Genomic DNA, 14983 nt, shown 5'->3' on the forward strand with positions numbered 1-14983 from the left:
AGATGAAAGGAACTGAGTTTATTCATTCTGGGGAGAAGTATCTTGGAGGGCAAAGTAATAATGTTCTTCACATAAGTGGAGACTTCCCAGAGACACAACAGTGGCTTTCATGGGTGTGGTTTCCTCCCGCACAATCCCTACTGGCCAAGAAGGCACTTAAAAGAAGAGACGTACTTATTTTATAATTATCTAAGGTCAAGGGATCCACTTTTAAATTCTTGCTTGGAGACTTACAATGAAAATTCTCCGCTGTCAGCATGGATAACAGAATAAGCAGAGACACACTTTCACCCATGTGTGAAGATTTCTGGTTTGAAAATGTATCTGATTAAGAAAGAAAATTGTTTCTGGAGAAGTTATCCAATGACATGAAAAATTAGACAATTGCATCAGTCTGGGATGGCTTGGCAGGAAGAATAAATTTTTTTCTCAAAGTCTTACCATGTCAGTAATTTGATACTAACATTAACTTAAATAACTAAAAATGCAGAATTAACAGTGAATTACGGGAAGAAATTTGTAAGGTGGGCTGTGGAATAGAATCTTTTGAGTCTTCTCAGTGTCTATTTCATTGTTATGTATTTAAATAAGTTCCATCCTGACATGGTTTGCCAGTTGAGCAAAGTCCTATCACATGTGGACCTCCTGGCAGTATACGCTAGGAATGAAGATAAGAAGCACTTTCATCAGAGTCTACTGGATTGACCAGGCAGGCTGATGCACTGGGCTCTTGGGGCTCTCTCCTCACAGAAGAATGAAGATACAGTTTGCCAAGAAGAGTAAAGTGCATGTGGTTATTCCTGTTGTGCTGATGAGAATACAGAGATCTAGAAAGGACAGTCTTGTGGATTCACTGTATCATTTTTTTTTTTCATGTGACTTAAAACATGTGATTCTTGGCAGGGCATGGTGGCTCACACCTATAATCCTAGCACTTTGGGAGGCTGAGGTGGGTGGATCACCTGAGGTCAGGAGTTCAAGACCAGCCTGATCAACACAGTGAGACTTCATCTCTACTAAAAATACAAAATTAGCTGGGTGTGGTGATGGGAGTATGTAATCCCACCTATGAGGGAGGCTGAGGCAGAAGAATCTCTTGAACCCAGGAGTTGGAGGTTGCAGTGAGCCCAGATCACACCACTGCACTCCAGCCTGGGCCACAGAGTGAGACTCTGTCTCAGAAAACAAAACACAGGAGGCTGAGGCAGGAGAATTGCCTGAACCCAGGAGGTGGAGGTTGCAGTGAGCCAAGATCACGCCATTGCACTCCAGCCTGGGTAACAAGAGCGAAACTCCGTCTCAAAAAACAAAACAAAACAAAACAAGACAAAACAAAACTAAATGATGCTTGCCACTAGCTACAGAAAGATGTTAGAAAAAATTGCAATACATTTGCTATTTTCTCATTTAATAAGCCAGATAACTTAGCCCACAGTAGCTTGCAGCTGTTACTGTGTTGTCATCATCATAGTAATCAATAACGACCAGCTGGGTCTTAGCCTATGCAGGCAGCAATGTACAATTGGAAAGTTAGAATGCTCCCCACTCCATTACCCCTCCCTGTTGCCCAATTATGTAATTAAAATTAAAGAAGTTTAACCTGAAAAACACAATTTTGGATACATTGGGAAGGAACAAACATGCTTTCTGGATCCTTGAGGATTCTTTTCAAACTAGCTACTTTGTTGGTTAATGTTTTAATGAGACATTAACAGACTTATTTTCTGAAAATAATATGTTATATATAATCAACTGCTTTCATTGAAAAATATCACCAACTTTTATACTTTTGCCCTGCTGGAACAGATGGCAAGCCAACTGTCAACAATATTAGAAAAGGAGGCAGGAAGAATAAAGAATGCTTTTTTTCTTCTTTAGATGTCTTAATTATATTTTCAAAGTAATTCTTTTAATGTTAGAAAAGATAGTTCTGTAAGATCCCTGGAACTCAAAGAGAAATAGGCACTGTTTGGCAGAGTTAAAGTTGAACTCGCTGACCATTTGAAAAGTCTCATTTAACTAATTAGTGAGTTTTGCAGCTGTCTACTTTTTCTTTCATATTGTCAAATATTAACTTTAAAACTTTTTTTCCCCACAGAAGGATAAGCTGAGTCATACATTTTTAAAATAAGATTTCTCAAGATTTTTCCTGACTGTTAAGATCTGGCCAAGTATTTCCCTCCTTAATCGAATACCCTGCAGCAAGTGAGTCCCACTGATTGCATACACCTGAAGTTTGGCAATTCTGTGACTTTAGTCTTTTAGTAGCTTTCAAACCGAATTCTTCACAGCCCCAAAGTTCAATAGAAGGTTCTCAGCACTATTATTAGGAGATAAGAGTTCTAGAGTATTTGGCTTCAATGAAAGAATCCATTTCTTAATGTCTTATATATTTTATTGAATTTCAAATACACAATGTGCAAGATGTATCCTGTTTAAAATTTTGTCATTGCTGTTGTCAATTTCTCATTTGGTTTCTCAGGTAGCAAATTTAATATTGCACAATGTTTCTCAGTTGATGAGGAGAAAAGACGTAGCAGTATTTCGTTTTTGCCCATACAAGAAAGAAAAGGATACCAATATTCTTCTGGGGCTGGTGTTGTCTTGGAAAGAAGAATCAAAATAGAGACTCCCTGAGGCAGAGAGGGTCCAAAGCCCAGAAGAAAATGGTCTAAGACTGCTTTCCAGCAATTATGTCCTAGAATTCCCAGCCCCCGAAAAAAAGACCTGTGTGCCCAAACCTTGAAAATGTTTATCTTCTGTTCTGTTTAAAAAGGACCATTGTAAAGGGATATTAAGGATAGGGTTTCAAACTGAGTCAGGGATAAAAATTAGCTAATTTATTAAAAATTAAAAAATTTAAAAGAGTTGGGTTGTGGTGCCTAGAAAAAAATACATTTTTAAATAAAGCCTCCATAATAAAATGCAAAATTCCTTAATAGATTGCTCCAAAACTTTTATTAAATGCTACTGGAATTTATGAAAGGAAGAGGCAAAAGTGGCTTGAAAGAGTGGGGGAGAGTAGTTATACAACTGGCCTCGGTGGAGGGAGTGAACAAGAGTGGACAGAGACTATTAAAGAAAAATCTAGGTGAAAGTTAAAGCACTCTCTTATTGTCATATTAAAGAATTCTTTCATGCTGTGGATAGTTGCTAGGCAGAGTAGACTGGTTATAAGTTATCAGCTGTGCTTTGTGCCCTTCCCAGAAAGGTAAATCAGCCCCTAGAAATTGCTGCATTCTTGGAATCATAATCACGCTTATGTATGCTGTTCCCGCTAGTTTCTCAACATTATTCTATAATCTTATACTTGGTGACTCTTGTTGAAGAAAAATTGCATCAAACAACTTAAATAGGCAAGAAAGACTGTATTCAAGGCGACTGCAATAGGAGGGAATACAACATCTTCTGAAACAAGAGGTAGGAGAGTTCTTAAGCACTAGGGTGAGATTGTGGAGGTGATGAGGCCATCTATGTTTGCTAACTGGTGTTTATCAAAGTCAGACTTCTACCCTCCCACAGAGACTGGGAGACACAGGCCCTGTCTTTCTTGATAATAACAGAAATAGGCATTCCTGGGTCCTAAAATTGGCAAGAGGCTATGAGAAGATTAATAATTTAAAGGGACTGAGAAAGGACTTACAGGTGCATGTTTTCTAAAGTAAAGTATTTAAGAAAAGTAGCTCAGGGGCTTAGTCAGGAAGATTAGTCGGGAAGACAACTGTTAAAGTTGAGTCAAGTAGAGCGGAATGTTGAAGCCACCTGGATTACCCGCAGGACTAAAACAGCCAGTGAAAGTACACCTTCCCTCACCCATGGCATCTCAAATTTGCTTTCCAATATTGAAATTGTCTGTGCATATGTCTATTTTCCCAACAAGCACTTTTACCCCCAGCAACTACTGCAGCATTCAATGATAAACTTATACTTTTCAAAAGTATATTAATCATGAGCCTCTTGACTACACTGAGTTATCAGAGAAGAGGAAAGTTATTTAGCTCTTGATTACAGAATCCCAGGAGCATCAGTAAATGAAGTGATGAGAAAAGTGAAGAACTCCGTAATGACTCAGCTATTCTCAATCAGGCTGTGTTGAGACTACCCAGGTTGTGCATGGGAAGCTCAGCCAGTAAAAGTGGCAGGCAGTATTCTCCTGACAGTATAATTTTTATGGTGTTTGCCTTATCAAACAGAAATGTGCAACTTGACTTCCACAAACTTCCAGAAAGACAAAACCACAAAGATATCATCTCAGGACATAAAATATGGTTAGAGACATCATTAGGAAACTTTCCTAGAAATGTTTACTTTGTGGAAAAACTAAATATGCAAAGCTCTTTGTTTAAGAGCAAACTCCTCTTTAGGAAATAAACTATAATCCTGATATTTATCAGCTCATAAAACAGTCTGATTTATGAACTTGGCAGAGTGGAGGATCTGGGTGTGGGGAAGGAGTAGGTAATGAGCAAGTGTCAAGTGGGGGATGGCAGTAGAGGTAGTGGAAGATGCAGTCTTTTAAAAATAGTGTAGGCAGAGAGTTGTTGAATTTATATTTTGTAAGATATTTTATGGCATGGATTTTTAACAATTTTAATTTTATCTTATTTCCTTAATTAAAAAATAAAAATTATGTATATTTATGGCATACAAGATAATGTTTTGATATATACATTGTGAAATGGCTAAAGCAAGCTAATTAACATATGTGTTACCTTGCATACATCTCTCTTTTGGCTGAAAACACTTAAAATCTACTCTCTTAGCAATTTTCTAGTATATAGTATATTGTTGTTAATTGCAATCACCATTATATACAAAAGATCTTGAACTTTTTCCTCCTGTTTAACTGAAATTTTGTATCTTTTGGACAACATCACCCCAATGCCCCAGACTCCAGCCTCTGGTAACCACCATTTTACTCTCTGCTTCAATGAGTTTGACTTTTTTGGATTTCATATGTAGGTGAGATCATTGCAAGGATTTTTTGAACATAATAATTAAAATATTTAAGATCTGAACCAAATGAATTATTAAATCTGGTTATGGTTGAACTTTAATTTTCCAATTACTGAATCTATTCAAAATGGATTTTCATAATGGAATTGAGGTCATAAAATCTGGCGATAAGAAATTCAAATTAACAAGTAAAGGATTCTACTTCCAAATCCATATTTTTCCCTTGACATCTCTTTTACTTTTTCCTTTTTAAAAAATACCATCTTAAGTGGGATCATTGAATACCCTATTCAATAACAGATACAGCTGTCTTCTGTACAAAAAGATAGAGTTGATTTTCCTGTTGGTTCCAGCATTAATGGAGATATTAAGTTCACAGTTTCCCCACAAAGTGCAGGCCAGAAGCATCTCAGATTTTCCAGTGGCTATCATATGAGCGCTTCATTTGAATGGGCAGTGAGTCATATCTTATAAAAACTCAATAATTAAATTTTTATATATTGAAGATCAGAAAACTCATGGTCATATGACCCCATGAATTTTTCTTTCATTTTGGTGTTTACTATATGTAGGTTTCCACTTACATATTTCCAAAGATATATGGGTGCAGCTCTTATTGTAACTGTAGGTCATCGTAATTTCTCCTTTTTAAGATGCAGTCTCACTCTGTCACCCAAGCTGGAGTACAATGGTGGACCTTGGCTCACTACAACCTCTGACTCCCAGATTCAAGCAATTCTCCTGCCTCAGCCTTCCTAGTAGCTGAGATTAAAGGCAGGCACCACCAAGTCTGGCTAATTTTTTTGTATTTTTAGCAGAGACAGTTTTCACCAAGTTGACCATGCTGTCTTTTTTATTTTTATTTTTTATATCCTACACTGCTGGGATTGATATCTTCCGCTCTTTAGTAACTCAAGGGAAAGATTACTACTTCTCTTCAATAATCTTTTTTTTTTTTTGGAGGTTTCAGTGGGACGGGAGAATCACAAGGAATCACGTGTTCAGAGGAATGTATTGAGTAGAGGTGAGGAACTAGGATGTTGAAAAGTAAAAAAAGGAGAGAAGGAGAGGAAGAAAGAGAGGGAGAGAGAACAGGAATATTGCTTCATTCTAAAAATGGGTATTAATAATGGCTGATCAATATTTTGTGTATTTAAAATGGAGAACTCTTTAAATATTTATTGAGTTTACTTGTTCCGGATCTGAGATGAAGTCCTGGATATCCTTATTAATTTTCTGTCTCGTTGAGTCTAAATCTCGTTATGGGTCTTATGTATCTGGGTATTAAGATCTCTTATTGTTTCATTGATCCTTTCACCATGCTGTCTTGAACTCCTGACTCCAAGCAATCCACCTGCCTTGGCCTCCCAAAGTACAGGGAGGCATGAGCCTCCATGTCTAGCCAGATCATTGTAATTTACAAGCATACTTATACTAGCCAGTCATGATACTTAAAAATCTATGTGAAGCTGGAGGGTAGAGTAACAATATGACTTTTCAGGTTCAATGTTATGGTATTACAGACAGAGTATCAGAAATATATAAAATCACTTCCCAAATATATAAGCAATCACACAATTGAGATAAAATAGTGAACCAAAGAGTGAGTAAATGGTTTCACTTATCAAAGATATTTAGTGATGACATCTTCAGAGGTGTTATTCTACCTCAGAAACTGAGCTTTAGGCTAAAACACAGTTTTTCTACTAACGGATAAATAGGGTGAATTTTCATTAGGGTTTGCTGAAAGTCTGCAGTAAAGACTATTCACAGATTCTGAGTAGATTAAAAGTCACATCTATCCAATATTAGAAGTGGAATCACCATGATGGCACCTAAATGTGCCTAGTGCTCATTCATACACAAAAAAGTACCAAAACAACAAATGAGCAACTAAAATCTGAATGGAATATCTGAGGGAGAGTGTAATAGTCCAACAAGAAACTGGTAAAATCGCTGTGGAGCATAAAAGCCCAGGATGGTAGTATAGAGAGGAGAGCAAGGCTCTAAGCCATGAGGAGCTTCCCTTTGCAAGAGAAATGTAAGAAGGCCCTTATCAGTCCACATTACCACAAAAGAACACCTGCAGTTCTTACTACAGAAGAATCCCACCGTCCTCACAAATCCTGAGTCCACTTTGGAGAGCTGCCTGGAATTCATACTACCTGGAATTATGTACTCCTCATCTCTCATGGTCCAAGATGCTGAAGCACATTGCCATCTTAAAACCAGAGATACTGCTGGAGTGTGCCATTCTATGGTGGCCAGTAGCCATTGGCCTTCTCTAGCCTTAAGGTGCTTCCATTATTCCATCAGGCTTACATAGGTGGCTTCAAAACCACAACAGTGGCTGCTCACAGTCTGGGACCAGAATGACTTTGTTTCCCATTCAACAGTGAGGAAGCCAACTCTGGGTTGGTCAAACCACTGCATGTTTGTACGCCTGGTTAAAGAAACAGTCAGGTGAATCACCTCCAATAAGCCCACCATATGTTGGCTGAGCCACTGCATGCCTGTGACCCTGTTTGGATAATTAGCCTGAGAGACCCACCCTGAACAGAGTCATCCTTGAGCTTCCAAGCTGCCATGCACCCACTGCCAGCTAGACAAAAAGCCCAGTGGACCTGCCCCTGGTGGACCAATCCTTGAGCCACAGAGCCACAGTATGTCTACACTCCAGGCCTGAAAGTAGCCTGACAGCCTAGCCTTCAGTGAGCCGGTCCTCCAGTTGGACAATTCATGGTGTTCACATGCATGCACTGGCCTGATAACCAGCTTGGTGAATCCATCCCTCACAAAGCCACACCACTGGAGCCAAAAACTCATGCAGCCTAGGACAACAAGGCATGCACAAACGTTGCTAGCATGAATTACAGCTGAAGAAAACTTGGCAGAGACTACACTACTGTGTCCACACAGAACCAAAGCCAACACATCCCACCCTATTGACATTCTAAAACCCATTTTCAGGAATAAGTCTTTCTCTATAAAAATTACTCTATAAAATTGGGAGACCTTGCTGCTCTACCACATGTGCAAATGAAAATGCAGGAACACAAGAACGTAAAAAAGCAGGGAAATAGAACACTGCCAAAGAAACGGTTTTCAAGTACATGACCCAAAAGAACAGAAAATTTATGTAATGCCAGATAGTCAACTCAAAATAATGATCTTAATGAAATTAAGCAAGATTCAAAAGAATATATATAGCAATTCAACAAATCCAGGAAAACAATTTATAATTTGAATGAGAAATTCAGCTAAGAAATATAATATAAACAACAAAAAAATACAGATATCTTACAGTTTATGAATTTAATGTATAAAATAAAAATACAGTCAAGTACCTTAACAAAAGACTAGATCAAGCAGTAGAAACATTTTCTAAACTTGAAGACAGGTTTTTTAAAATAACCTATATGAGAAAAAATTTTTTTAAAAAAAGGATAAAGAAAGTATAAAAGATTTTTAGGACATCATAAAGCAAACAATTTTTACATTATGGGAATTTTACAAGAGAGATAGAGAAAGGCATAGAAAATATATGTAATGAATAATGGCTAAAAACTTTCCAGATCTTGGTAGAGATATGGACATCTAGACCAAAGTAAAAAACTCTAATTAAATTCATCATGAAAAGGTCCTCTCTGGGACATATTATAGCCAAATTTTCAAAAGTCAAAGACAAAAAGAATTAAAAAACACTATGAAAAAGTGTCATGTCATATATAAGGGAATCCAATTTAGATTAATAGCAAATTCCTCAGCATAAAAGTTAAAGGTCAGGAGGGAATGGGATGATATATTCAGAGTGCTGAAAGAAAATAAACTGCAAGCCAAGTATACTCAGCAAAGCTACCCTTATGATACAAAGCAGAAATAATATCATTCCTGGAAAAATTAAAACTAAGGAGATTCATTCCTTACAAGAAATGCTTAAGGGAGTCCTGCATCTGGAAGTAAAAGGACAATAACTATCATCATGAAAACATGAAACTATATACTGGTAAAGCAGATATAAAAATGGGAAAGAGAAAGAAATAAAACCTTATCACTACAGAAAATCAATTAACAAAGATGAGCAATGAGAGGGGAAGAAATGAACAAATAATGTACAAAAACCCCAGAAAACAGTTAACAAAATGATAGTAGTAGGTACTCATCTATCAGTGATTACCTTAATTAAATTCATCATGAAAAGGCCCTCTCTGGGACATATTATAGTCAAATTGTCAAAAGTCAAAGACAAAAAGAATTATAAAAACACTATGAAAAAGTGTCATGTTACATATAAGGGAATCCAATTTAGATTAATAGCAAATTTTTCAGCATAAAAGTTAAAGGCCAAGAGAAACCAGCAGATTAAAATACCAAATTAAAAGATATAGACTAGATAATATTTTCAAAAAAAAGATCCAAACATATGCTGCCTACAAGAAATTTACTTCAGCTGTCAAGACACACATAAACTGAAAGTGAAAGGATGGAGAAAAATACTCCACACAAACGAAACCATAAGCAGACAGGAGGAGCTATATTTATACCATACAGGAAAGCGTTTAAGTCAAAATCTCTGAAAACAGTGTGAATCCTGAAAATCTGACAGTTCTCAGTTAATTTAGAAAGTTTATTTTGCTGGCTAGGTGTGGTGGCTCACACTTGTAATCCTAGCACTTTGGGAGGCCAAGGTGGGTATATCACTCAAGGTCAGGAGTTGGAGACCAGCCTGGGCAACATATAGTGAAACTCTGTCTCTACTAAAAATATAAAAATTAGCCAGGCGTGGTGGCAGGCACATGTAATACCAGCTGCTTGGGAAGCTGAGGCAGGAGAATCGCTTGAACCTGGGAGGCAGAGACTGTAGTGAGCTGAGATCACACCACTGCACTCCAGCATGGGTGACAGAGGTGTGTCTCAAGAAAAAGAAGTCTATTTTGCCAAGGGTGAAAATGTGTGCTCGTGGCACAACCTCAGGAGGTCCTAAGGACATGTTCCCAAGGTTGTCAGGGCACAGCTGGGTTTCATACATTTTAGGGAGACATGAGACATCAAGCAATGTATGTAGGATGTACGTTAGTTCCAGAAACGCAGGACAACTCAAGCAGGGAGGGGGCTTTCAGGTCACAGGTAGGTAAGATACAAAAGGCTGCATTCCTTTGTTTCTGATTAGCCTCTCCAAAGGAGGCAATCAGATATGCATTTATCTCAGTGTGCAGAAGGATGACTTTGAATAGCCTGGGAGACAGGTTTGACCTAAGCAGTTCCCAGTTTGTCTTTTTCCTTCAGCTTAGTGATTTTGGGGCCCCAAGATTGTCAAGATTTATTTTCCTCTTACATGAAACAAAAAGGTCATTATATAATATTAAAGAGATTAATTCAGCAAGAGAATATAACAATTGTAAATATACATGCATCCAAAAGTAGAGCACCCAGACACATACAGCAAATATTATTAACTGTAAAGAGAGAGAGAAACTTCAATACAGTAGTAGTTGAGAACTTCAACACCCCACTCTCAACATGGGACAGACTATCTAGACAAAAAAATTAACAAAGAAACATCAGATTTAAAGTTTAAATACCATATATAAATGACTTTAACTCTTAATATCCCCTGGCCAAATTGATCCCTGTAATATTACATAATGACCTTTTCATCTCTTTTTATAGAATTTGATTTAAAGTTATATGCTATAAAAATGACTTTAGTGTTTGGACCTAAAAACATTTACAGAACATTTCATGCAATAACTGCAGAATATACATTCTTCTCATTAGCACATGGAATATTCCTCAGAATAACCATATATGTTAGGCCACAAGACAAGACGACACATTTTAAACAGTAAAAATATCAAGTGTCTTTTTTGACTTAAACTAGAAATCAATTAAAAAAAAAAACTTTGGAAACTCTACAAATGCTTGGAAATTGAACAACATGCTCCTGAATGACCAATGTATCAATGAATAAATTTTAAAAACAACTTTAACATTTCTTAAAACAAGTTTCAGTAGAAACACTACATGCCAAAACATTTGGAAGAAAGCAAAAAGTATTCAGAGGAAAGTTTATAGCAAAAAATGGCTATATTAAAAAGGTAAGAAGATTTCAAATAAACAGCCTAATGTTACATCTCTAGAAACTAGAAAAAAAATAACAAATTAAAGCCAGAATTAATAGAAGGCAAGAAATAATAATGATCAGAGCAGAAATAAATGAAATTGAGATCCAAAGAACTCCACAACAATTAACAAAATAAAAAATTGATTTTTGAAAAGTTAAAATCTTAGAAAGTCATTAGCGAGATTAAGAGAAAAAGTACAAATAAATAAAATGAAACAAAAAAGGAGACATTAGAACTGATACCACAGAAATGCAAAGGATACTTAGAGACTGTTATTAACAATTATACACCAACAAACTGAAAATCCAGAGGAAGTAGATACATTCCTGGACACATGCAACCTACTAATAGAGAACAAAGAAGAAACAGAAAAGCTGAACAGACTATTAGCATGCACTGAGACTGAATCAGTAAGAAAAAGTCTACCAGAAGACCAGGACCAAATTGTTTCACTGCTGAATTCCACCAAATGTTAAAAGAGACCTAATACCAATTTTCTTCACACTATTTTAAAGATATAATATATATATTCAGTCCTCTACATGCTGTTCTCATGATGACAGTAGAGGTGATTCAGAGACCATAGGAGACCTCTAATTAGACCCAATTCATAATAAGTTTAGGTAGTGGAGGGTATCAACATTTTTCAGGAAATGAGGACTGAAATGTTGGAACTGAATGGTAGGAAAGTTTTCTGAGTGATTTTCTATCAGATATACTTATATTTTAAAAACCTTGTCATGCTCAGTTATCCACAACAATGGCCACAGACATTGTGGCTCACACCTATAATCTCAACACTTTGGGAAATTGATTGCTTGAGCCCAAGAGTTCAAGACCAGCCCAGGAAACATGACAAAACACTATCTCTCCAAAAAATACAAAAATTAGCTAGGCATGGTGGCATGAGCCTATATCCCAGCTACTTGGGAGGCTGAGGTGGGACTGCTTCTTGAGTCCAGGAGCCAGAGGCTGCAGTGGGCCAACCTGGGTGACAGAGCAAGACACAGTCTCAAAATAAATAAATAAAACATAGAAGAGAAAAGGAAAATAAATACAATGGAATAATCTAGAGTCTGTAATACTGGACTTTTATCTGCTTGCCTTTTCATGAAAACTGAAATTAATGATAACTTGAACACTCATACCATGGAATTAACTGACTCAAAAACTCAAAGTATGATGGTTCTAGATCTGAATGACCAACTCAAGAAAGAAAATCAAATTGTAGTTACTCTGTAAAAAATTGAAAACCACTATTGGTAGCAATAAAACTCAGACAAAAAATATAGAAGAATATGTGTAGTATATGTGTTATCTATTGCTGTGTGACAATTTACCCCCAAATTTATTGGCTAATACCAACAATATCTTTGATCTTTCACGTTCTGTAGGTCAGAAATTCTAGAGAAGCTTGGCTGGTCTTCCTTGAGGTTGTGGTCAAGAGAGAGAAGTCAAGAGAGAGACAAGAGGTTGTACTTGTCTTCAGAGAGAGGCTTCACTTTCAGGTAGCCTCAGTCATGGCAGGAGGTCTCAGTTCCCTCCACATGCTTCACATGGTGAGGGTGGAAAAGATATCCTTCAGTCTCTGTATTCAGTCTTAATGATGTTCTACTATTTTTCCTTCAATTCCCAAGGCTAATTGTGCTGAACTCCCACATGTATCACCAATGTGCTGATTAGACAAAAAAACCTTTTATTTTCATTAACTGCAATGAGGGAAAATTCCAGCTTCAGTGATCATCATGGCATCTCCAAAGAGAGAAATCAGATGTAGGGTAGTTATAGGACTGAAGCTTGAGTGAAGTGGTTTGAGGTTGGTTTGTAAAGGCAGATAAATGATTGGAATTGGGCAAAGTGCATGATATGATAGTTTAGCATAAGTAGACACAGCTAAGTAGTATATTAAAGCTAGTCTTGATAAGTAAAAGTTACTTGGTAAATAAGCTCTTTTATCAGGTAAGCAGAATGCTATCTACCTGCAATAAATCAATTTGTAAGAATTTCCTGAAGCAATAAGCAGTTATTATTTGTGTGAAGTTTCATGTTTTTCAGACAAAACTTGCCTGAAACAATTAAATTATCCTGGCACAAAATGAACAATGTTCTAGCCTGAGTCATGTTAACACAGATGGTCTCAGGTTTCAGGGAGGCCATGACAAGTCTCAATGATAATGGCCAGGTACTCAATTGCAACAGGTCACTTTACAAAGATCCTTTGGGCTTTTAATCAAAAGGGTTATAATTAAGTGAATAAAAGAAAAATTAAAAGAAAGAAAGCACAATAATTGAACAGACCTTTGTGGTTCATTCTAATCGCAATGAAAAGAAACTACTGTTCATAAAAATTAAGACTCTGAACATTTGAGTCCATTGGCAATAAATAAAACACAATATCATACAAAACCATACCCAAACACCCAAACATACCTTTGGATTTAAAAAGAAAATTAATGATTACAAAATAGTTTATGCTAAAACTGTTACAGGACATGAACTGTTACACACTCAAATTAGGATAATCTATGAAGAGCTTTCTAAGGTAACAATTTTTAAAGTAAGGGAAAAATATAGGAAAACCATAAGGTCTGGCAGCCCTTGGCTAGCACATCAGGAGGACTGTGACCCCTCCTGTCCTGAAAGTGCAAGGGAGGAGAAGTGACCAGAAACTGGACACAGAAGGGTCTTTGGGAAAGGACTTCCAGACAAGAGCTGTGATTTTTTATTGAGAGATACAGTCAGCTCATTGTGACCCTAGACAGAAAGATCCAGAGAAATCTTCCTCATCCCCACTTTCTGCCCTCCCTTCTATCTGTGTGGCTCCTCACTGGCTGAACTCATCTGCAACTGGAAGATAAGGATGCCCATTGATTGGCCACATTGGGGTACAGAGCAGAAAAAAGGTAAGAGTGAATCTGAGGGGGCAAATAGAGAATGTCCATGACAGAGAAGACAAATGAAATAATTAAAATGGAAACCTGATGTATCTAAACTTATAAAATGCACTGAAGGCTGTACTCTACCATTTCAGTATCTAATATGAAAGAAAATCTATCATTCATCTCAAAAATTTAAACAGAAGAAAAATTCTCACATGAGGAAAGCATAAAGAAATAAGGAGTCATAAGTAAGAATAAATAGTAAAACAGGGAGTATATCAAAAGAAAGGTGAATTAAAATAATTCAATTGACAAACATCCGTTTGTCACCAAACAAATTAAATGTTCTCACCAAAGGTATTAAATTAAGAACCAAAAACAAACAAACAAGAAAACATTTGAAATGGATGGTATAACTCAAAACGGGTGTTATAATCTTTTGTAATTCTTTTATTAATAATTAGGATATAAAAGTCTATATTTAATGTAAAATGCAATTAAATAAGAAATTTAAGATGAAGAGTTAAATATAAAAATTTAAAACTTTAATTGATAATGAAAATATGAAAAATTAAATTATATGCCAGTTGAGTTAAATCACACCCTCATTTTCAAACCACCAAGTTAGGTATTTGTAATTCAAGCAATTAACAAGTGAATTAACAATAATGTATTCTAAACATGTTGGCCCAGTCATACCTGTAATTTCAGCACTTCTGGAGGCCAATGCTAGAGGACTGCTTGAGGGCAGGAGTTCAAGACCGGCTTGAGAAACATAGTCCCCATTTCTATAAAAAAGAAATTTCACTGGCCTGCTCTGGGAACACTTGCCTGTGGTCCCAACTACTCAGGAGACTGAGGCAGGAGTATTTCTTGAGACCAGGATATCAAGGCTACAGTGAGCTCTGTTGGCACCACTGTATTCCTGCGTGGGCAACAAAGTGAGACTCCATCTTTAAACCAAAATAAATAAATAAAATAAACATGTTTACAAAAGTTAAAATTCATAAGGAATGAGGACAC

General features: G+C 36.6%; 1 protein-coding gene across 2 annotated transcripts in view; it reads right to left on the reverse strand.

Moving 5' to 3' along the window:
- LOC144578687 (uncharacterized) overlaps nucleotides 1-14983 on the reverse strand; it is a 289035-nt gene that overhangs the window by 47909 nt on the left and 226143 nt on the right. The gene's annotated exons all lie outside the window — the stretch shown is intronic.

This window comes from Callithrix jacchus, chromosome 12 (assembly GCF_049354715.1).
Source record: "Callithrix jacchus isolate 240 chromosome 12, calJac240_pri, whole genome shotgun sequence".
Lineage (NCBI taxonomy): Eukaryota > Metazoa > Chordata > Mammalia > Primates > Cebidae > Callithrix > Callithrix jacchus.